General features: G+C 37.8%; 1 protein-coding gene across 2 annotated transcripts in view; it reads left to right on the forward strand.

Moving 5' to 3' along the window:
- The window catches only part of MICU2 (mitochondrial calcium uptake 2), a 113,746-nt gene that overhangs the window by 14,953 nt on the left and 75,781 nt on the right, over nt 1-23,012 (forward strand). The window lies entirely within an intron of this gene.

Below are 23,012 nucleotides of genomic sequence, written 5' to 3' on the forward strand. Positions count from 1 at the left end.
TGCTGCAAAAGAAATAGCACTCGAATATAAAATTTTCTTTTAATTCTCAGCAAGGCAAGGTACTTCTATAGAAGGGTGCGCCCTTACAGACGGAACAATAGTGAGCGCACACTTGGACAAGGGAGGGGAAGAGGTTCTTATCCCTGACGCACGTGACCCTTGCTGCTGTATTGTTCCCCTATTGGCTAGGGTTAGACTGCACAGGCTAAACTAATTTCAATTGGCTAATTTAAAGAGAGTGACGGGGTGAGTGGTTTGGTGGGAAAAATGGTAATGACAGAGCAGGTGATCAGAATCATGAAGTCAGGGTGGAGTGGGTAATCAGAAGGAGTCAGGGTGGAGCAGGTAATCTGAATGAGTCAGGGTGGAGCAGGTAATCGAAAAAGGTTGCTTTATGAGGAAGTTAAGTTTAAAAGTAGAAGGCAAAGAATTGAACATACTGACATATTGATTCTTGGAAAAGAAATTTAGAACTCATATCTAACAACCCCTCCTCTTGTGTTTCCTTAACAGCTTTCTTTTCAAACTTTTTTAACATGTCTTGGCTTAGTTGTTTTGCTTGATTTTCCAAAAGAAGAAGCTTCTCTGGATTAGGTGGAGGATAGTTAAGGGAGGTTTTAGTAAGTGTCGTATTTATGAGCCTCTGCATCAACCTGCGGATGTATGGTATGACACAGCACCTGACAAGAATAAGTACACCCATTACAGCTGTGAGGGAAGTAAGAATTGAGGCTATTATTCCTTTCCATTTACCAAACCACTTTTCTAGCCATCCTGTAAAGGGGTCATTTACCCCTGAGTTGCAGGCTAACTCATTGGACAGAGAAGTCAAACCTTGCAGTGCCTTTGTTATACTTCCATTAGGGGCAGTGTTGTTTACGATGAAGGTGGAACATTGAGTTTTAATTATGATGCAAACTCCTCCTCTTTCTGCTAATATCGTGTCTAAGGCTATCTTATTTTCCCAAGCCATCTGGCTAGTAGCCCTTAATTGTTCAGCTATTCCTTTAATAGCATTTTTAGCGTAGTTAATAAGTCACTGTTGGTTGTAGTAGATGTGGTTTATCTAATCTACATTTTTATTGTTACCTATCAAAATATTGACTTAAATGCTGCAGCTATTTGATTTTGGGCTTTAAATTGATCTGCTATTCCCCATGAGATTCTAATTGTGTCTAAATAGACCTGAGAGTCGAAAGATCCAAGGGGCTTCTCTTGCTTTACGATGTCTTTATTTTTCCTTCCTCTGGTTGATGAAATGCCAGGGTGAAAGGGATAGCCAGTTGGACTAAAGCACAAGTGCCACTCTAGTTATTTGGCAGAGTGTCCAGTAAAGGTCCACCACAATACCACCACACATCCGCTCAGGGATGAACAAGGGCTGACTCATTGATAAGCTCTTGAAAATTCTTAAGCTCACTGCATCCTTCAGGTCTCCAAGGAGCGCTAAATTTCCTCCCTGTCATGAGAAACACGAAGTGAACTTAGTGTTGGGAGATGGAAGCTGGATGGCCCTTGGGGGCTGACCCGCAGGGTGCTAGACTTCGGGATATAGCAGAGAGAGCTTGGCACGACTTATTACTCCAGGCTGTAGAATCCTGGAAAAGAACTACCATGCAGCCCACGCCTGGTCGACTGGAGGACCACCTTAGTGGAAGCGGGACAATTTGGGCCTCTGGCCTGCCATGCACACAAGCATAACAATTGCTTTTGTTTAACGTGTGGATGGAATATTTGATCCATTCCAACCAGGCATTTGCATCTTGGTGTGCTGTCTTAATTGCCAAAGTTTGTTTTAAGTCTTTAACTTCTATGATCCTCTAGTAAAATGAATGTAGGATTTTAGGAAATTACAAAAACCGGTTGGGGCAGGCCATCCTTGCTCTTTAGTGGTCCACAGAACGTTGGACCGACTATGGCATAAAAGCTCTACATCGGGGGGCAAGACTCCTGGTTGACACTGGGGTCTGTATTGAAATGCTGAACTTGATATTATTTACTTAATAAAATTTAAGTTGGATGTCTTTATGTTCAGAGAAAGCAGAATGCCTCCACCTATGCAGTTCAAAGTCTGACTTCTTTGAATCTATCAAAAAAGAAAAATCAAGATTCAGTATTCACTGAAATGTCATCTACTTAAAGTGCACATTTAGTTTTTAGTATCTTTCTAAACTACCATTCTAAAGTACTTATACCTAACTATTCAGCTTTTATTCATCAATTTTACTAATACTTAGTATAGTCCCTAATTCATGATAGGTACTAATTAATGACTGTTAAGTGAGTGGTTGAATGAATGGTAAGAGTGTCCAGCTAAAGCTGTGCTTAAAGTGGCTAAATTCACTTCAAAATCAGCATGCTTTTCCTCCAATCTACAATCCATTCATATTGTTCCTATGCCTGCTTGCATTTGCAGTTTTAAAGCATTTTCACCTATCACTGAGTGGTGGCTATCTCCAGAATCTTCCTTAATTTAGGTTTGGTTGGTATTTCCTCATGATTCATGCACTTTTTTCACAAATACCACTAAAGCCATGCTGTGTCCTTTTCAACGCATCATATTAGGAGGTACACAAGTTAGATTTCTACTGGTGATAATTACAATTATTTTATCATTTGGTAAGAAGACATCTGTCAGGTTTCTTCATTAAAAATTTAATCAGTACTTTATACTTATTAATAAGTATTTTGTGGGGAGATAATTTTGTGGCTTCATAGTTCTTTGTCCTCTCCACTGTTTACTCATTTATTCATTTATATCTACGGACTCATGGATTCCCATTTTACTCAAAGAGTTTCCATTTATTTTGATACTCAATCGCCCCATATGTAACCAGTCTCCTGAAAGCCGGTGTCTTGAATACTTGGTTCTCTCCTCCCCTCGTCCCTGGCAAAGGGGAGGAAGGAAGAGAGGGTGCAGCCAAGTCTTGATTAACCCATCTGAGAGAGGAGAGCTTTTAGCTTTGATGTACAAAATGGCAGATAATTTTCCTAGGATATAGATTATACTCTCTGAAATGTCAGACAAATAATGTTAATAATGGGAAAGAAGGAAGAAGATGCCTGGGAGAGCAGCTTCTAGGAAAACAAAATTAAACATCTTCTCTTACCAACTTTAATGCATCATTTTTACATACTATATTTAAATGTTTGTATATTTATGCTGACCTTGATACTAGAAAGATTTAAAGTGACTTAGAAAAATGCTGCTGCAAGTTAGAATTTTTAAATGGAGAGAAAAATGAGAGTAATAAAATAAGCTTAAGCTATAAGGAAGACTAAAATATATGCTGTAACACACCAGGTGTGTTGGCTTCTGCCTATAATCCCAGTGCTTTGGAGGCCGAGGCAGGAGGATTACTTGAGGCCAGGAGTTTGAGGCCAGCCTGGGCAATACAGCAAGATCTTGTCTGTACAAAAATATAGAAAAAAAAATGGTCAGGATTGGTGGTGCACGTCTGTAGTCCCAGCTCTTTGGCAGGCTGAGGTGGAAGGATCTCCTGAGCCTGAGAGGCTGAGGCTGCAATGAACCATGATCACGCCATTACATTCCAGCCTGGATGGCAGAGCAAGACCCTATCTTTAAAAAAACAAACAAACAAAAAACACAAGTAGAAAAGTTGGATTTTCATAGCAGCAAGGATATTTTTTCTGTTGCAACAGTAATGAAAGCAGAGGGTATGGTAAATCCTAGAAGCTGATTATAGACTAATTCTACATTTTCCTTCTGTTAAAAAAGGCTTAAAGAAAAAAGTGATAGTGAACTGCTCTGAAAAAGAAGTAGATTCAGGGATCTGTAATCGTCAGAGGGATCTTAATCTGCTACTGGAGCGAGTAACCCAGATAGTTAGGGGGAGAGGGGATAATTTACAAAGCTGTGAAACTAAACCATGAGAGCTGAGATGCAACAATTATGATGAATATAGGACCAATTGCAACAAACTTCTAATGGCTTTCTTCTAGTGAGTTAGCTAATTGAGGTTTTTTAATGTTGCTGTAAAGTATTATCTAAAAAATGTTTTTTCATAAACCTTGGTATTTGAGTTTAATACAAGTAATATATTGGGCATTAAATTTAAAAGTTGTTAAAATTCTAAAATAGAGAATACTAGATGGTTGGCTTTTCTTTGATATTTAAATTCATATTTTGAACTCATTTTTTATTTTGTGAATACAGTCTGACTAAAAGATGATTACAAATTTTAAGTAAAAGCAAGAAATGTGAACCATTATGTTTAAACAAGCAGAACTATATTAGTAGGAAGTGAATTTGCAGTTGCATTAGTTGTAGAATCTCTTTGTCTATTGCATGTCAGTGAATATTTTAAACACTCAATGTAGTTAATAAGATGGATCTATTTTAATTTGCTATAAGAGCCCTAATCATAAAATTAAATTGGCATTGTTTTCTTTTATTTCAAGCTGTCTGACCATAGATTTGTAGTGATTATTTTTGTGAAAAAGAAAAAATATATATGCTAATAGGACATCAACAATAGGTAAAACTGGAACTTATTGGAGTGTACTGCTAGTATACTTGTGTGCAGTGCATTGGTTTAATGACTGTACATGTAAAATTGGTAGGCCAAGAGCAGTAAACTTTATAGCAACATGCAGAAGTTTAATAACCATGAAACATTGTAATCCCAGTGAAGACTAAAGCTTTCTTGCAACAGTAAAGGAAGAATGCAAAGAAGTTTTTATACCTTATTGCCTCAGGTAAAAATGTCTGTAGAAACAGGTGATGACAAAGCTATGATGTTAATAAACCCAAATGGAAGTCAAAAATCAAAGTTGTAAATGGCTAGATTATGAAAAGAGAGATGATAAAGTTATACCCTGTAATTAGATGTAATTTGTGCCTTTGGCATAGCTGTTTGTCCTGCATGAATGAGAGGTTGTCTTACTTTCCTTCATTGTATAATAGGACAGTAGTTAACGATCCTACTGTAAATCTGTACAGTGACTTTTCTGGGGGAAAGAACAACAAATTGTAATAGCAAAGTATATTTAACCTTTTCTTCTGCATTTATATTGTTTAGTGGAATCCAAGTAAATATTACTGTTTGTTCTTGTTCTATAAACCATGTGTTTTAGTAGCTAATATATAAAAATCATGCTTCTGTTACTGTGAATTTTGGAGTTCTATGAATTACGACAGTGCATAAACATACCATAAGCCACTAATAGTAGCAGTATATATGAATTTAAATGTTTTATTTATAATTTAAAAAGCAGTAAATATTTGGTAGAGTAAATTAGTAGTAAATATATTGTCTCAATAACTTCATAAATAACATTATTAACTGTTTTCAGATTATAATTTCAATATAAAAATAATACTTAATGAATCATATTTTTTAAGTATAGCCTGGACTTAAAATTTTCATAGACATCTATGAAAGTTCCATAGATATGTGGTTCCATAGATAGTTCATAGATATTTCTAAGGAAATAAGGTGTTATAAAATCTGAAATTTATCCACATGGATATTATTTGCTTTGTGTGTTGTGTACTAGAAACATGTATACCTTAAGATCGCAGGCATCTTTGTCCTCAGTCCCTCATCACTTAGCTGTATGGAACCTGGAAACGCAAACCTTTTTTTTTTTTTTTTTTTTTTTTTTTTTGAGACGGAGTCTTGCTCTGTCACCCAGGCTGGAGTGCAGTGGCGCGATCTCGGCTCACTGCAAGCTCTGCCTTCCAGGTTTACACCATTCTCCTGCCCCAGCCTCCCGAATAGCTGGGACTGCAGGTGCCCGCCACCACGCCGGGCTAATTTTTCATATTTTTAGTAGAGACGGGGTTTCACCCTATTAGCCAGGATGGTCTCGATCTCCTGACCTCGTGATCCACCCGCCTCGGCCTCCCAAAATTCTGGGATTACAGGCGTGAGCCACCGCGCCTGGCCAATGCAAACCATTTTTAAAATTAGGCAAAATGAACCTTAAATATGAAAGCACAATGTGTTTCCACAAACTGTTGCAGATATTTCAAAGGAAAATATGAATAATGCAGCACATCTACTGTTTGAAATTATGTCATTTTTCTTATTCACTAGTATATACAATTGGAAGATTATATACAGTGAGAAGCTGTAAATGGGTTGATTTCTATGTTTCTTAAATGTCAGGAGATTAAATCACACTGTGGAGTGTTTTAAGGACAAAAACTTTTTCAGTTTAACTTGGTCATAATTGCCCAATTAAGAAACCAGCTCAAATCAGCACATTTTCAATATGGCTGTGCCTCCATTCAGACCCAGTCCTGGGAAGTTCTGGAATGCTTGGAATGCTCCAGGATTGAATTCCAGGTCAGGGAACTGCTCTTTCGGTGATGGTAGTAGTACTGCTTTGACTGTTGCTTTAGCGGGAGCCCCATGGATGGAGCTGTGACTGCCCTACCGCAAAGGAAAAACAGGAGACAGCTGAGCACTTCCCAAAGGCTCATTTAATTATCAGATGATAACTGATCCAGCTGCCTACGTATGTTGAAGTATATATGAAAGACTTATCTGTCCTAGTAGTTCCTATTCTCAGACATACCAAGTGTAAGATACTTTAATGGCAAGCCAGAAAATAATGATTATGAGGAAGCATTGGGGTTTAACCAGGAAACTGTTGCAATACAAAGAAGGCAATCAGTAGTGTATGTTACAGAGACACACTTTTATTTTTTAAAAAACTTAACACTGACTGATCACTTTTTATCAGTGATTGAAGCATGTTTATTTCTTTAATACTGCAACTTTTTTCTTTTTGTTTTTGTTTTCTACTTATAGAGACAAGATCTCACTCTGTCGCCCAGGCCAGAGCATAGTGGTGCAATCATAGCTCAAGGCAAACTCCTAGACCCAAGCAGGCCTCCCTCGTCAGTCTCTCGAGTAGCTAGGACTACAGGCACGAGCTAGCCCAGCCGTTCTGTTTTTAAACTAGTACTTTGTATTTCATTAGTAGACTTGACCATTAGGCAGTACTTAAATCCATCTTAAATTATAGTTGTAAAAAGATTGCTTCCTGAAACACTGAAGAAATTGTTACAAATGAAGTTTCCATGCTGCAAAAGAAATAGCACTCGAATATAAATTTTTCTTTTTAATTCTCAGCAAGGCAATGTACTTCTACAGAAGAGTGCGCTCTTACAGATGGAGCAATGGTGAGCACACACTTGGACAAGGGAGGGGAAGGGGTTCTTATCCCTGACGCACATGGCCCCTGCTGCTGTGTCGTTCCCCTATTGGCTAGGGTTAGACCGCACAGGCTAAACTAATTCCAATTGGCTAAAGAGAGTGATGGAGTGAGTGGTTTGGTGGGAAAAATGCTTATGGCAGAGCAGGAAATTGGAATGAGTCAGTGTGGAGAATGAGCAGGTAATTGGAATGAGTCAGGGTGGAGCAGGTAGTTGGAATGAGTCAGGGTGGAGCAGGTAATCGAAAAAGGTTGCTTTAGAAGGAAGTTAAGTTTAAAAGTAGAAAGCAAATAATTGAACGCACGTATTGATTCTTTGAAGAGAAATTTAGAATTCATGTCTAACAAAATAATATTTTATTATGTTTACTGAAATTCTTTGATATATATCAGGAAGGGGGCTAGAGCTTTTGCTTGTTTCTCAATTCTTTTTTAAAAATTACTTATGTTGGCTTTTTTTCTTATTGAAATACGTCTATATTATGGAAAAATTAGGGGAAAAGTCAAAAGGAAACTTGTAAAAACCATCCTCTTCTTATGATGACTTGAGAAGAAGACTAGTTACTGTTAAAAGTTTTGGCTGTTGTATCTTCAGTAGGTAGAGTTTTTTATAGAAATAAAGCTATTAGTGCTGAAGCTAAGACATGATTATTGTAGTTCCACATTGTGTCATTAGAGGGAGAGTGAGCTGTCCAGGCCCTTTTGGAGACTAGCCCTTCTCCCTGTCTCCTTGCTCTCCAGTCTCTTGTCACCCATATTCTCTTCAGTTGTTTCTCTACTAAAAGCTATAAGTATTTATCATACTTAATGTGATGGCCACTTTCTTATATAGAGCAGGGGAAGGCACCCCGCAGTGGCTTTGTTGCCACATCCAGGAAAAGGTATAGTGAAAACAAAAATCAGAGTTATGCAGATATGCATGTAAGGTTTTGTTAAAGACCAAGCTTTTATTCAAAAATTTTGTGTAGCAATGATTTCCTGTAGTTCTTTGCTTTATTCGTGCTAGATAGCAGTTGTGTGTATTCTTTATTTTAATTAATCTGCTTTAGCTGGTGACATTTTTAGACGACCTGGAATTAATAGATTTTACATTTCATACTTAGTCATGTTGGGGAAGCTCTTTTCACTTAAATTTTAAAAGAGACCTTTACTACTAGATATCAAAAAGGGACTGAGTCAAATATTCATCTCAGCTGTTTAAACTTCATTAACTATATACATTATTCTAATATGTGCAGTAGTTAAAATTGAGACATTTTATTTTACTAATTATTGTATTTTACCATTTTATCATTCATCTTTGTCATTTTTCCTGATCTTTGAATAGGGTGTGAATCTGATTGTGTGGTAAAAGTTACATACTCTTTTCCAAAAAAATGCACAAACATGTTTCACACAGATTTCAGGGAGTTATGAACCTCAGAGGTATGATTATGTCATGTAAGGTTAAGAACCTCTGCTGTAGGCAGAGTAGTGGCTCACACCTGTTATCCCAGCACTTTGGGAGGCCGAAGTGGGTGGATCACTTGAGGCCAGGAGTTTGAGACCAGCCTGGTCAACACGGTGAAAACCCATCTCTACTAAAAATACAAAAATTAGCCTGGCGTAGTGGTGCATGCCTGTAATCCCAGCTACTCAAGAGGCTGAGGCACGAGAATTGCTTGAACCCAGGAAGTGGGGGTTGCAGAACCTCCGCTCTAAATTTTCAGGTTACATCCTTTTCTCTTCCTAGTTCTTAGTATTTATCCTTCACATTATAAAATGTTTCAAAGGCTAGATCTCAAATTATTTTCCACTTTACTGCTTTGATTATGTCACTATCTTACTGCTAACTTTTACCTGCTGCTACCTTCAGATCAGGTAATTGTTGATGTTTGCCTCTTGCTCTTCACCAGTTCATCTCTTTTGTTCTGACTTTGTACATTCTCTTTTCTAACCCAGTTAGCCCTGTTTTACTAGCTTATTCTGTTTACACCTTTATAAATGGAACAGACACCTTTGTCTGTTGCCGCTAACCTTCATTGTTCAAGGGAGCTTCTTCAAGTTTATTCATCCTCCAGCCTGTAAGTGAGTTGGGGTATTCAAGTTCTCACAGCCTAAGGAGTCTACCCATAATTTCAGGAATATTATTAATACTGGTAATAATATTTGTTACTTACATGAAGTTTTATAAAGTTATAAGTTAAGAGACTATCTAAACAATAGCCCATAAATATTTAGAAACTAATTTTAGACTAAACAAAGTGCCAAAATTCATTTGAGTTTTCAAATATTTAAGAGTTACTCTTTCGTACTTCACAAGCAATTCAAGTTTGGAGATTTAGGTTGCCTGGATCATCGTAGAATATCAGGCTCTGTCTATTCTAGTCTACAAATGTCTGCTCCCCTCTCTTCCCAAGATCTAACTAGGCTTATTCTTGATTATAAAGACACAGGAGTAGATTCGCCAATAAGTTTTAAAAGGGAAAGATTACCCAAATGGTAGCTCTGTCCATGCCTACCCTTAAAAGTATGTATGTAACAACTTATAAACTACAAGTTTTCACTGGTTTTGTTTCTCATATAGGATTCCAAAATTCTTGGGGATCAAGGTAAAGATTTTTCTTTAACCTACACCAGAGAACTTTATATTTGGTATAGACCTCACTGCTGCCTGGGCAAATGATAACAATTTTACTTAGTATATGATTCACTGGCATAATTTTATACTGCTTCCTGTGCTTGAGGTTAAGGTGTAGCACTCACATTTCCCCATTTGACACCAACTGTTGTAAAAGAAAAATGGGTAGAGGCGGTTGAAGGAGAAAAGTGACCCTGGTTCTAGTAGTGGTGGCAATTGAAATAGTAAAGTGAGAAATTGTTTTCTACATATTTAGTAGTAGTTTTACTTTAGTTATGCTTGGTGCTACTGTAAGGCAAAACAGAAAAATAACCAAAAAAAAACCACAAAACTTCTTTGGTTTCACTCGTTATACTGCAAATTCTGCAATGAAATTTTTTAGAATCTTCACTGTTAAAAGTATCCTTAGAAATTACTGAGAGCATGGATATCTTTTTTTTGTCAGTTAATGATGTATTTTATTGGATCATATATTTAATATATCTTTTTTTTTTGAGGCCATGGGTATCTTATGATATATTTCAAAAAGAATAAGGTAAAAGCAGAAAGGGAGACTTTGGCAAATTTGTGCTAGATCTTCAATGATTTGCTCTATATGTGTTCATAACTGATATAAAGCAGAGCTTTGAGCCGGGCACAGTGGCTCACACCTATAATCCCAGCACTTTGGGAGGCTGAGGTGGGTGGATCACCTGAGGTCAGGAGTTCAAGACCAGCCTGGCCAACATAGTGAAACCCCTTCCCTACTAAAAATACAAAAAATTAGCTCGACGTGGTGGTGGGAGCCTGTAATCCCAGCTACTCAGGAGGCTGAGGCAGGAGAATCTCTTGAACCCATGAGGCAGAGGTTGCAGTGAGCCAAGATTGCACCATTGCACTCCAGTCTGGGCAACAAGAATGAAACTCCATCTCAAAAAAAAAAAAAAAAAAAAGCAGAGCATTGCTTAAATAATACATTAATTTGCCAGAATATTATATAATCATATCTGTATTACTTTATTTTTGTATTGTGCAATTTACGTGTTTATTTACTGGTGATTTAATTTATAAACAAGAACAGAAATATGAATTGCATGTATCTTATTACCTTTGCTAGTAAACTACCTGTTTTGGTATAATACCTGGCTCATTCTCTGCTCATTTCCTATAAGTACATTTTATTAGCAGAATTTTACCTTAGAAATATCTCATTACAGTCTGTTAATGTACTCCAAGATGAAGCTGAAAAACTCCACTAAAACCTTAATCAACCATGGTATAAGGCCTGAAATCCATCAAGTCGTTCATTCAGATTTACAGAAGGAGAATGTGAAGCAGCTGGTGTAATCCAGTTTCAGAGCATTCTGTTTCTAAGATTCCATGATTTCTATGCTAAGCAAAAAATAAGGCAATATCCTTTGGTACAATTAACACTGCCACCACCTGTCAGTGGCTTTACCTCTTTCATCTTGTTACAAAGGCATTTTTAAAATCTAAAGTAATTAGCAATATGCAGTAATTTACAGTTAAAGGGAAACTAAAGGGCCCCTATTTGTGTATATCTTTAGTGAGGTTGCACATAGCAGAGTATATACCTGGTTATCTAAAGATATTTCAGTAAATTATTAATAAGGCTTTAAAATACGTCAGCATAACCCACTTTTGCATATTGGTTCACAGACTAAAATATATATATATTTTTTTGAGATGTGGTCTCACTCTGTCACCTAGACTGGAGTCCAGTGGCACAATCATGGCTCACTGGCTTACTGCAGTCTCAACCTCGCAGGCTCAAGTGACCCTCCCACTTCAGCCTCCTGAGTAGCTGGGACCACGGGCATGTGCTACCATGCCTGAGTTAATTTTTTAAATATTTTGTACAAATGGGGTCTCCCTGTGTTTCCTAGACTAGTCTCAAACTCCTGGGCTAGAGTAGTCTTCCTGCCTCAGCCTCCCAAAGTGCTGGGATTACAGGCATGGGCCACTAAGCCCAGCTCTAAAGTTATTTTTTAAGGACACACTTTGAGTTTAGAATTGATTCTCATTCATAAAAACCCATGAATGTTACCATGTTAGCCATGCACTAGGCACTGGGGATACAGAATAAAAAACATACTTTCTATTCTTGAGGACTTCAATGTAGTAAACAGGCAATTCCGGTGCAGGGTTACTACGGCTTTGATAAAAACTTACTCAGGGTTCTATATGCCCACAAGGGAGGACACCTAACCCAAAATGGGTACTTCTGGAAGGACTCCTAGAGGAGATAACTACTGGGATTTTTTTTCTTTTAATTTATTATTATTTTTATTTATTTTTTTTTTTTGAGACAAAATCTGTCACCCAGGCTGGAGTGCAGTGGCACAATTACAGCTCCTGGTTACCTTGAACTCATGAGCTCAAGTGATCCTCCTGCCTCAGCCTCCTCAGTAGCTAGAAGAACTATAGGTGTGTGCCACCACATCTGGGTAATTTTTTTTTTTTTTTGAGACGGAGTCTTGCTCTGTCACCCAGGCTGGAGTGCAATGGCATGATCCTGGCTCACTGCAACCTCTGTCTCCCAGGTTCAAGCAATTCTTCCGCCTCAGCCTCCCAAGTAGCTGGGATTACAGGTGCACGCCACCACACCTAGCTAATTTTTTTGTATTTTTGTAGAGACAGGGTTTCACCATCCTGGTCTTGAACTCCTCACCTTGTGATCCACCCACATCAGCCTCCCAAAGTGCTGGGATTACAGGCGTGAGCCACCACGCCCGGCCTCATCTGGGTAATTTTTGTATTTGTTAAATTTTTGTAGAAACAGTGTCTTGCTGTGTTGCCCAGGCTGGTCTACAACTCCTGGCCTGAAGTGATCCTTTTCCCTTAGCCTCCCAAAGTCCTGGGATTACAGACATGAGCCACCAAGCTCAGCCCAAAATTAATTCTTAACAAGTAAGTTAGCCAAATTAAAAAGGGGGGCTATATTATGTGCTTAGCTTTGTAAGGTGTTTTAATTAGAGGCAAGTAAGTGGTTACTTAATCTGTCTTTCAGAAAGGTTTACTCAAGTTAATATAAGTCAGTCAAGTGAATGCTGAAGCTCTAAGGACACCCCAGCAAGTCAAATCTGTTTTAGGAAAATCTTGTTAACAGTGATCAAAACTGAGATTGACATTGAAGAGAGCTAGTACTATATTTGTTTTACACATGTTTTGTTTTGTTTTCTGAATTGTACAAAGACCAATTCAGAAAAAATGTCAATGGAATTTTTTAAAAGAAGTATAACTTTTTAAGTAAGAAATTGCAAATCTGCTCCTGAATTCAAACCTTCGTTATTCCATTTACCTGAACGTTTTAAAATTTTTTGTTCTTTTTTTGTTTGGGATAAAATTTCTATTTGTAGGGCAAAACTCTGTCTCAAAAAAATCTATTTGTATGCAATCAACATACATTGCAGGGCTTTTTAAAAAATAATTCCAGTATTTAAGCAAATTTTGTATAGGGTTAGGGGTGGGGCATGAGAGATTTGATGCTATTAGTCAGTATTCAGCCATGAGCTTTAAGAATCCCCACTGTCAGTTTCCTGTAAGCTGGGGAAGCACATGGAGGTGACAGCTATTTGCTGAGGACTGGGGTATGGAAGTCTGAGTGGGTCACAGAAAATGGGGGAGCAGGGCAAAATACTATATGAATGAATCACTTTCCTACTGCAGTCACAAACTGTAAAATACAGCTACAGACTGCAGCTGTTCCCCAAGAAGGGATAGAAGAAGAGAGGGATCCTTTAATCCATCTCCTCTTTGCTTCATACTGTGTCATATATTATAGGATATAATATCCTAAATGTTGTTATCCCTAGTGGTAGCCTCTGTTTATGACTCAGCCCCCCTATAGCACCACTTACTTGAAGTTCTCAGTTTCCAGGAAGGCTTTTTGCATGGGTACATAAGATTCCTGAAATTAGAGCTTATATCACAGAAGTTCCTTGTTACTGCTCTGCATCTACTTCTTAGCTGCCCCCCCAAAAAAAAGATCACAGTCAAGATAAATCAAGATACCAGACCTGTTGCTAGTTTTCTATTCAAATTTAATTATATAACACTGAAAAATGTTAGTCTGTTGCATATCTCATTGTAAAAGTAAGAAATCAAAATATCATGGTTGAGAAATAATGTGTGAAAAATACTTAAATTTATCCTTGTGGAACATACACATTTGCTAAATGCTTGTTGTTCTTTTCATACTTCTGCTCTAACATCATCTTCTATTATGCCTTCCCCACTAGGGAGTGAGTGCCTCTTCACCCACCATTTTATCTCTGTAAGATGTTTGGTCATGGGAGACAGGTTTATTAAATAAATTGATAATGTTCAATAGTTGTAGAAAGAGTTCACAAGTAGTATTTTACCTTCTCCTGTGGAGGAAAATAAACTAAAGTAGCTCATTCAATTCTTAAGAAAAATGTTATTTAGTTATAGTTGCAGTAAATGATATTGATGATACCTTGGTGGGAGTACTGAGATTTTAAATTAAGGCTCTAGCCTTTTTTTTTTTTTTTTTTTTGAGACAGAGTCTCACTCTGTCGCTCAGGCTGGAGTGCAGTGGTGCGATCTCGGCTCACTGGAGCTTTGACCTCCAAGGCTCAAGGGATCCTCCCACCTCAGCCTCCCAAGTAGCTGGGACCACAGGTGTGAGCCACCATGCCTAGCTAATTTGTGTGTTTTTTTGTAGATACGATGTCTCGCCCTGTTGCCCAGGCTGGTCCCGAACTCTTGGGCTCAAGGGATTCTCCCGCTTTGGCCTCCCAACATGCTGGGATTACAGGCATGAGCCACCCTACTTGGCCTAGTCTTTTTTTTTTTTTTTTTTTAATCATTCGAAACCTAGTTTAAACTTTTTGTTTCAAACAGAAACAGAAATACATGTAGTTATGGCGTACCTCTTGGAAGGTAATTATGGAAGAAGCAAAAATGAGTATTCCGTTCAGTTATTTAATCAGGAAAGAGAAAGCACTGAAAGAGAAGATGCTTGTTTCTTTACTCATCAGCATCCCCTGACAGTGGCCACTGTTCTCCAGATAGAAATCTATGGGGTTAAAAAAAAAATTACGTGTGTCTGTGTATGTAAGCATATGCCATTTCATTTTACCATCCTCATCTAAAAAAAGCCATGCTAGCTTTCTTCCAGTCTCTGGGACAAAGTCTAGACTAGACCATCGTAGATCAGACGATATTTCAGAAGCCAGAGAGAATAGTTCCCAGAGCTTCCAGGTTTCCCAGGAATGACAGTTGTCTCATTGGCTGTCATTTTGTAGAATGTATTGTGAGGCATAGCTTATGCAGTGAATATTTTTAATTTAGTCTGGCAGTATTTTGTTTCGTATGTAATAAAATCTCCCTAATTCAGAACAAAATGGAAAAGTTGTGTCTAATGAAATAAAAATTTCTGATTGTAAAGGTTTCTTTAAGAAGGAAAGATAGTCATCCAGTTACACCACAGAAAGTTCAAAGACAACAGAGCAATTTTATATTTTATCCAGATTATTACAGATTCCAAAATAAGGGCCCCAAATGAATAGGTCACACTATATTTTGTCTAATACCATGTATATATATATTGAAAGCTATAGGGAAGGCCCTTTCTTTTCCCGCTTTCTTCCTGAGAAATGTGGAGACCAAAGAATGTTAAACAAAGAACAGAGAACTAACTTTTTCCAATATGTCACTTCATGGATAAAAAGTAGAGACAGAGTGGTGAAGCACCTGTTGCTTTAAAGGCAATAAACTAGTGAAATGTTTTAACAGAAGTCATCAGCTTTCAAAGATCTCTTTTATCCAGTTCACATCACTCATTGCTCTTAATTCCTTTGTCACATTTTTTACTGCATTACAAGTAATCCTTGAAATCCATGGAGCATTTTATATATAACTAGAACCATGTGGATGGTTCTCATGTGTTCAGTATAGCCCCAAATCCCAGCATTTCTTCTGCTCCTCTTTTTCCATATATTTAGTAGTAGATGCAGGTTTGAGAAGCAAATCATGGCAATAGAAGGAATCCATCCCTCCACTCCCACCACTTTCCACCTCAGAAGACTGTAAGTTGCATCTCGGGTAGGGATAGGATAACAGCCACCAACAGGCCCTCAGCAGCTCTTTGATCTCCACCACTGCATTCCATACCCTTCCTCTCTTCCTGACCAGCTAGTTCTTCAGGCAGCTGCTTCTCCTGCCAGTCCATTGGTTATTTATATGTAACTGTATACACTGCCAACCGAGTAGGCTTATAGAAGCAACATAGGAAATCTCTTTCAAATGAAGGTTAAGATTAATATTTTTTATTCCACTCCTTCTGGAATATTGTGTTTAACTACAATAAGAAGTTTGAGGTGAGGAGGGACAAAAAATTCTCTCCAGTTTTGCAGGTTGAATAGTAGCAGTGCTGTTACCCACCTTGTACTGCTTTTATTTCTCCACATAATATATGAAGGCAACGTGTCCCTTTTCAGAATAATCTTAATTATGTCTAATCCTCTACTGTGTCTTTTTTTTTTTTTTTAATTATTAACTCCTTGGACAACAGTTTTTAAAAGGTTTAATCCAGCAGTCAAAGCATTATGGTTCTAACCTTATTTACATTTTCTGAGAAACTGAAACGGATCAGTTTCCCCTGAGGTCCTCTAGGATTGTTCATACTTAGTATGCTTAAACATAAGATGGCAGCAGGCTGGGCGCAGTGGCTCATGCCTGTAATCCTAGCACTTTGGGAGGCCGAGGTGGGCAGATCATGAGCTCAGGAGATCAAGACCATCCTGGCTAAGACGGTGAAACCCCCTGCCTACTAAAAATCCAAAAAATGAGCCGGGCGTGGTGGCAGGCACCTGTAGTCCCAGCTACTTGGGAGGCTGAGGCAGGAGAATGGCGTGAACCCGGGAGGCGGAGCTTGCAGTGAGCCGAGATCACGCCACTGCACTCCAGCCTGGACGACAGAGAGAGACTCCGTCTCAAAAAAAAAAAAAAAAAAAAAAGTGTATGTTAACATTATTAGAAAGGTGAAAGCATTTGCATAATGTGGTATAATTTTACTTGACATGTAACAGTATTTGACAACCCCAAACTGTCTATCTTTATTTTTCTGAAAGACATTACGTTTCCACTCACAGCTCTATTTTCAGTTTATGTAGATATAGCCCGGTATTTTTATATAACATACATTCTACGAAGTACTGTGAATATATAGTAAAATCAGACAGTAATGTTGAATTTATATGGCATTAGTGGAGTATGAGGCGTGTAATGTATGTGAATCTTCCAGGTAACTAAAATTACCCATGTAAGCAGGAAAACATTTTTTTTGTATTATTCACATTAAAAACAGCTAAAATGTGTTTCATATTTTTCTACATTCTGATATTCCCTAATAATAAATTACTCTGGACAGAAAATCATCACCATGTATAGACCTCAGCCTGTCGATTGGTTGTAATAACATTGGTTGGTCAGGCAGTTGCAGCTATGTCTGCTATAAAGAACAATTTAAAATCCCAGGACCCCCAAACTTAAGCCTGGAGGCTGAATCATGCAACAGTATACTTCAGTGAGGTCCTCCTGCAAAGGAAAAAAGCCTTAGGCATGTGGGAAGGGCTACCCCACAGACTATTCATAAGTAAATTCTTTGCTAGCCTCCCATAAACAAGGACATGCCAATTATAACTTTAGGTGTACAGTCTAAGTCTAGCTCCTAAAACTAAAGTCTGTTAAATTCTACACTGATAATGTGAATTACAAATGTATCTCCCCAGGGGAAGTACAAAGAGAAAACGACTACTCCCTTTCTCTACGCTCACCTTATCTTCTGTAAAATGTAGATTCACTCGAAGTCTCACAGGAATGTAACCATTCGCCTTACCCCTACCTGCCTCTCTTCCTACATGCCCTCCCTCATTTTAAGGAAATGTATAAATACTAAAACTCCTGAAAACCTCCAGATAAACAGCCACAGATATGTTTGTAGCTTATGTTTTTCCCGGACATGGCCTACAGCTGGCTTAATAAACCTCAATGATTAAAACTTATGCCACAGTCACTCATTTCACTTGTCACTGTTTTGTATTATTTTTCTCTCCTGCCTTACTGTCAGGCTGCTAGATCTCCCTTCTACCATTAGTGTACTTTAATCTAGCACTTATAATTTAATGTTTTTAATATGGCAGGGTTTTGAAACTAACCGAGTTTATGAGATTGATAGGTAGATTAAGAGTGCTGAATCATGGTATCAGATATCCAATTCCAAATTTCCATATAGGCTCCAGTGTCTTACATACTTGGTGGCTATTTTATAGATTAACAAAAGAAAATGTCAAAATTCATGATGATCTTTGCAGTATTGTATGGCTGCTATTACTTTCCTCTGTCCATTTTTTGTCACATAGCTCAAAGACCCTCTACATCACGAATCTGGCTCCCCAACTGTCAGAGCCAACTTTAGTATAGCTTGCTCTACTATTGTTCCCTGTCTTGGCAAACTCCTGCTCATCCTTTAAGATCCAGTTTAAATATCTCCTACTCTGTAATGCCTTTCTTTTTTTCCCCTTTTGAGCCAGAGTCTTGCTCTGTCGCCCAAGCTGGAGTGCAGTGGCATGATCTTGGCTCACTGCAAGCTCCACCTCCTGGGTTCACGCCATTCTCCTGCCTCAGCCTCCGGAGTAGCTGCGACTACAGGCTCCTGCCACCACCCCTGGCTAATTTTTTTGTATTTTTTGTAGAGACGGGGTTTCACTGTGTTAGCCAGGATGGTCTCAATCTCCTGACCTCGTGATCCGCCCATCTCGGCCTCCCAAAGTGCTGGGATTACAGGCGTGAGCCACCGTGCCCAGCCTAATACTGATTTTTAAAAAAATTTTAATTTCTATTATTTTTATAGAGACAGGGTGTCACTACATTGCTCAGGCTGGTCTCAAATAACTTTGGTATCTTGACGTTTATTATACCTCCTTATCCTCCCCATCCAAACTGATATTCTAACTGTGCTTACTTAAGTCTACAAGCCATTTTCTTTGCCTTAGCTCAGTTTACCAAGCCTAACCTACCACGAATATACCACAGTGAAAAAGAGATAACAGAGATTAAAGTAAATGAGTACCCGAAGCAACATGGTTAGTTCAGGGAATATGAAAATAGCAGCAACAAAAAAAAAGCAACCTGAAACCTAAGAGGGAAGAGAAACAAAACTGAGAAAAGAGAGAGCGCGCACACATGTTACCAAGAAAAGCACACAGATGGAAGGAAGGAAGAAGTGAAGAAAGAAAGGAAAAGAACAGATTAAGAAATAGTTTACATTTTCTGCCAAAGGCTTATTGTAAACTATGTTTTTAGTTGTTCAGAGTTATTAATAAGGGATAATTTGGCATGCATTTCCCTAGGCTATAAATTTCCCTTAGCCACTTGTTCCCAACATTTATCTGAAGAAGTTAATAAGCAAACTAGTTAACCAAACATGGTGTGAAACTCAGAAGACATGACTTCTGGTCTTTTACACAGAAGTGTTGGACTAGATGATCTCTAAGTCCCTTTTAACTCTTAAAATTCTATGTCGTATGTCAGTTATAGTCCCAATATGTGTAAGGCACCAGGCCAAATGCTTTGCACACTACAGTGAAACAAAGATGAAATTTATGCTTCAAGAGTTTAGTTGACAAAATAGACAAAAAACAGACAACTTGTCTTTCATTACAGTGCATTCGTGGAAATGATATAATAAGGCACCTTTTTTCTTCTTGAGAACAATATTGTGGTTATTACATTCTTGACCATTAAATCTATCAAGTAAGTCTGAGATTTGAACAGAATTATTATAAAAATAAAGCAAGCTAAGCCTGACAGATGAATAAAAGGTTAAAAATGGCATTGGCAAATTAATCTTCCAAATTCTATGAAATAAGCATAAATATAGAATGCACATTGATTATATTAGTGATCGTTTAAAATGTACTTTTAAAATTCTACTACTGTATAATAAAGATGACCTAAAAAAACTATGTTGGTTCATCAACTTGGAATTAGAAAGGCTCTGGTAATTTCAGAACAATACATTTTTTTTCCTTTACATAAATTTTATTGTAGCAAAGAAACATTCAGTGCATCCTACTTACTTTAAATTTGATTGAACTAGAGAAGTAATACATACCATTTAGGAAATGGACAACAGTTAGCCCAGGGACTAAAGGATGACTAATTCTAGTTCTGTTCTTTGTTATTTATTCTCCAAAGTTTAGCTTAAATCCTATTCTTTTCATAAAAACTTTCCCAACTACCATTACCCACACTGCTTTTTCTATTTTCCTAATTTATATTATTCTAACAGGAGCTAGTATAGGATCGTGGTTGAGACAGTGGGGTTGAGGTCATACTGCCTGTGCTATCACTTACAATCTAGGCAAGCTGGTTAACTTTCACAAGCCGTAAGTGTTTTGTTGTTTTTTCTTTTGTAAAACAAAGATGACAAAAATGGTGTCTACTATTAAGGGCATTGTGGAGATTGAGTAAGAACATGTATGTAAAGATATTAGCACCCTGCTCTGCATATACTACATACTTAATAAACATTAGATACTATAATACAGAGTATTGTATATTAATATATAATACTACAGTATATTATAATACTACAGAGTTGTCCCCTTGATTCTTATGTGTTCTGTCTCTTCCTAGATTCTCCTCAAATTAGTAAACGCTCAATTCAGTGTTTTCTTCAGAGAAGGTGGGGCATAGGATGAACAGAAAGACCCTAATAGTAGGAGATGGTGACTTGGGGGCTTCCTCTGCATATTTCCTAAGGAAAATGGTAGGATTACAATCTGCCATGGTGATGACCTCCAGATGATAGTTTTGTACTCTATAAGCAGAGCATGAGAGGTAGTGGAAAGGATTAGGAAAAGGAGAGACATTATTAGTGCTGACAGTGGGAGTTGAAAGGTTTGGGGGTAGTAGAATAGGTTTATTTAGACTATGGAGTAGCAGGAAGGAAAAGCTACCATACCAAAATGAATTGGGGGGATGTTTATAGGATTGTTGGAAGGTTTTATACCTCACCATGTACTGGTAGAGTCATGGCAGTCGGACAAATTCAGAGGTCATTTTTATATAAGTGACCTTCTAAATTCATGGTCTGCAATTCAATGACAGCCTCAAGCTCAGAAATCAACCTCTGAAAGAAAGCGAGCTTTGGTTTCAATTCCTCTACCTTTTCTTGTTCACTACAGCAGATACTTACCCAAAATTCAAAGGAATGACAGTTCACTCAACCTTTCAACTCTGAATAACTGACTCAAGCCTCTTCAAAAATGTTACCCTGTATGAGTTATAGGCATGTATAAGCATATAAAAATGGTAACCATAAGATAGAGGAGTTTGTGGGGTCTAAACCTCCTAGAAGAAAAAAAAACAGAATTTCTTTGAACATAGTTTTCATGTCTTGCTGTAAGAGAGTGGGAGGTTACTGTTTTTACTTCTTGATGAGATTTGATATTAGTTAGGACCAGGAAAGAATAAGATTGCTACAAGATAAAGGACAATCAGAAGAAACATAGAGTTAATGGCCTATCTTGTTATGGGACCAGTAGAGGACAGGGATAAACGAGTAGCTGACCTTTTTTTAGTTGGTTGAAGTTTGGAAAGAAGAGTTTGTTTATTTTTACAACAAGGATTAAGTTGTTGGTTGAAAACATGTGTATTTGCCTCACGTTTAAAATGTTCAGAAAGTATGAATAAAATTTAGTTTTCTGATTACTGGGATGGTAAGTGTGGACTTAAGTAAAACATTCCCCTTGAGTTATTTTTGTAGTAGTCATTTAAGGGAAAAGAAAAGGAAAGGCATAGGGGAGGTGAGGGTACAGATCATTACGATATTATTGATATTCTCTACACATGCAATATTCTGGTAGACACTGACAACACAAAAGAGGTGTAAAACTAGCTCCTCAAGGAAGCCTGTTGTCTAATTAAGAGAGAATTAATACTGGTCAGAGAACTGAAATCAGCCAAAAGAAGGGGTTGACAGCTTTGAATTAAGAGAGATTTAAGCAACTGGAATTCATGTTTTTCCCATTTCAATTCAAGTCAGCAGTCACTGAACATTGCCTGTGTGTCAGAGAGTATTATAGAATCAGTATTAAGTGTGGAAAGAAGGTGATATGTCCAGGAAGGATACTGTGGTCCAGGTTAGAGCAGTGTCTCAGGAAAGCAATCCAGGATGAAAGCCTGCTATTGGATTTCACAGATAATATGTTCTTGTATCAAGATTCGTGCATTGACATAGGTGTCTGTTAACTGCTGTGTCATCTTCCTCCAGTCTCCCTAGTTCACAATGCCCAGTCATGTGTAGGAGGACAGTGTGCTAGTTAAGAGATTAAAACCCTTTCCGTCAGACCTAGCTTTTCAGCCTGCCTCTGCCATTTACTTTTCAGTTTCTGTATCTACTGCTCAAAGTTATTGTGAGGATTAACTAAATAATCTGTGTGAATACTTGATTAGTACAGTGCCTAATACATAGAAATGCTCAACGAAAAGTTCTTTGTAAAGATTTCAATACTCTCTTCATTAGCACATAGTCAAGGTCTAAGTCCTACTGCCTGAGGTGCAGACTCTTCCACTGTATTCCTATATATTCTGCAATATTTTACCCATCCTTCTTCTTCTAGCTCTTTCTATCCATGGTTCTCTCACATTTCTGAAAGCAAAGCTATTTATCTAATATGATATACTTTATCTTTATGAAAGCACAACTTTACATGTTCTACTGCCCTCCTGACTGTCTTCTGCCACTCTCTTCTTTCCTCAGTCACTCTGGTAACATGGCCTTTCTGCTGTTCTTGACCACACCAAGCTTGTTCCCACCTCATGGACTTTGTGCTTGCTTAGAATGCTTTTCTTCCAGAGACCCCCCCACCCCAGGACACACTAACTCCACCTCGTTTAGTCTCTCTAAATGTTACCTCTTTAGAAAGACCTTCTCTGACTATCTTAAGGTATTACCACCTTATCCCTTTCTTATCCTACTTTATATTTCTTTGTAGTACTTCTTACCGTTTTACATTATTTTATACATTTATTCATTAATTGCCATTCTCCCTTTTTGGAATGTCACTTCCCTCAAGTTAGTCTTATTCACTGTTGTATCTTCAGTGCAAAGTAGGCACTCAGTTAATATTTGTTAAATGAATGATTTTAAAAGTTTGGGGATTGTCAGATC

The sequence above is a fragment of the Nomascus leucogenys genome, chromosome 5 (assembly GCF_006542625.1).
Source record: "Nomascus leucogenys isolate Asia chromosome 5, Asia_NLE_v1, whole genome shotgun sequence".
Lineage (NCBI taxonomy): Eukaryota > Metazoa > Chordata > Mammalia > Primates > Hylobatidae > Nomascus > Nomascus leucogenys.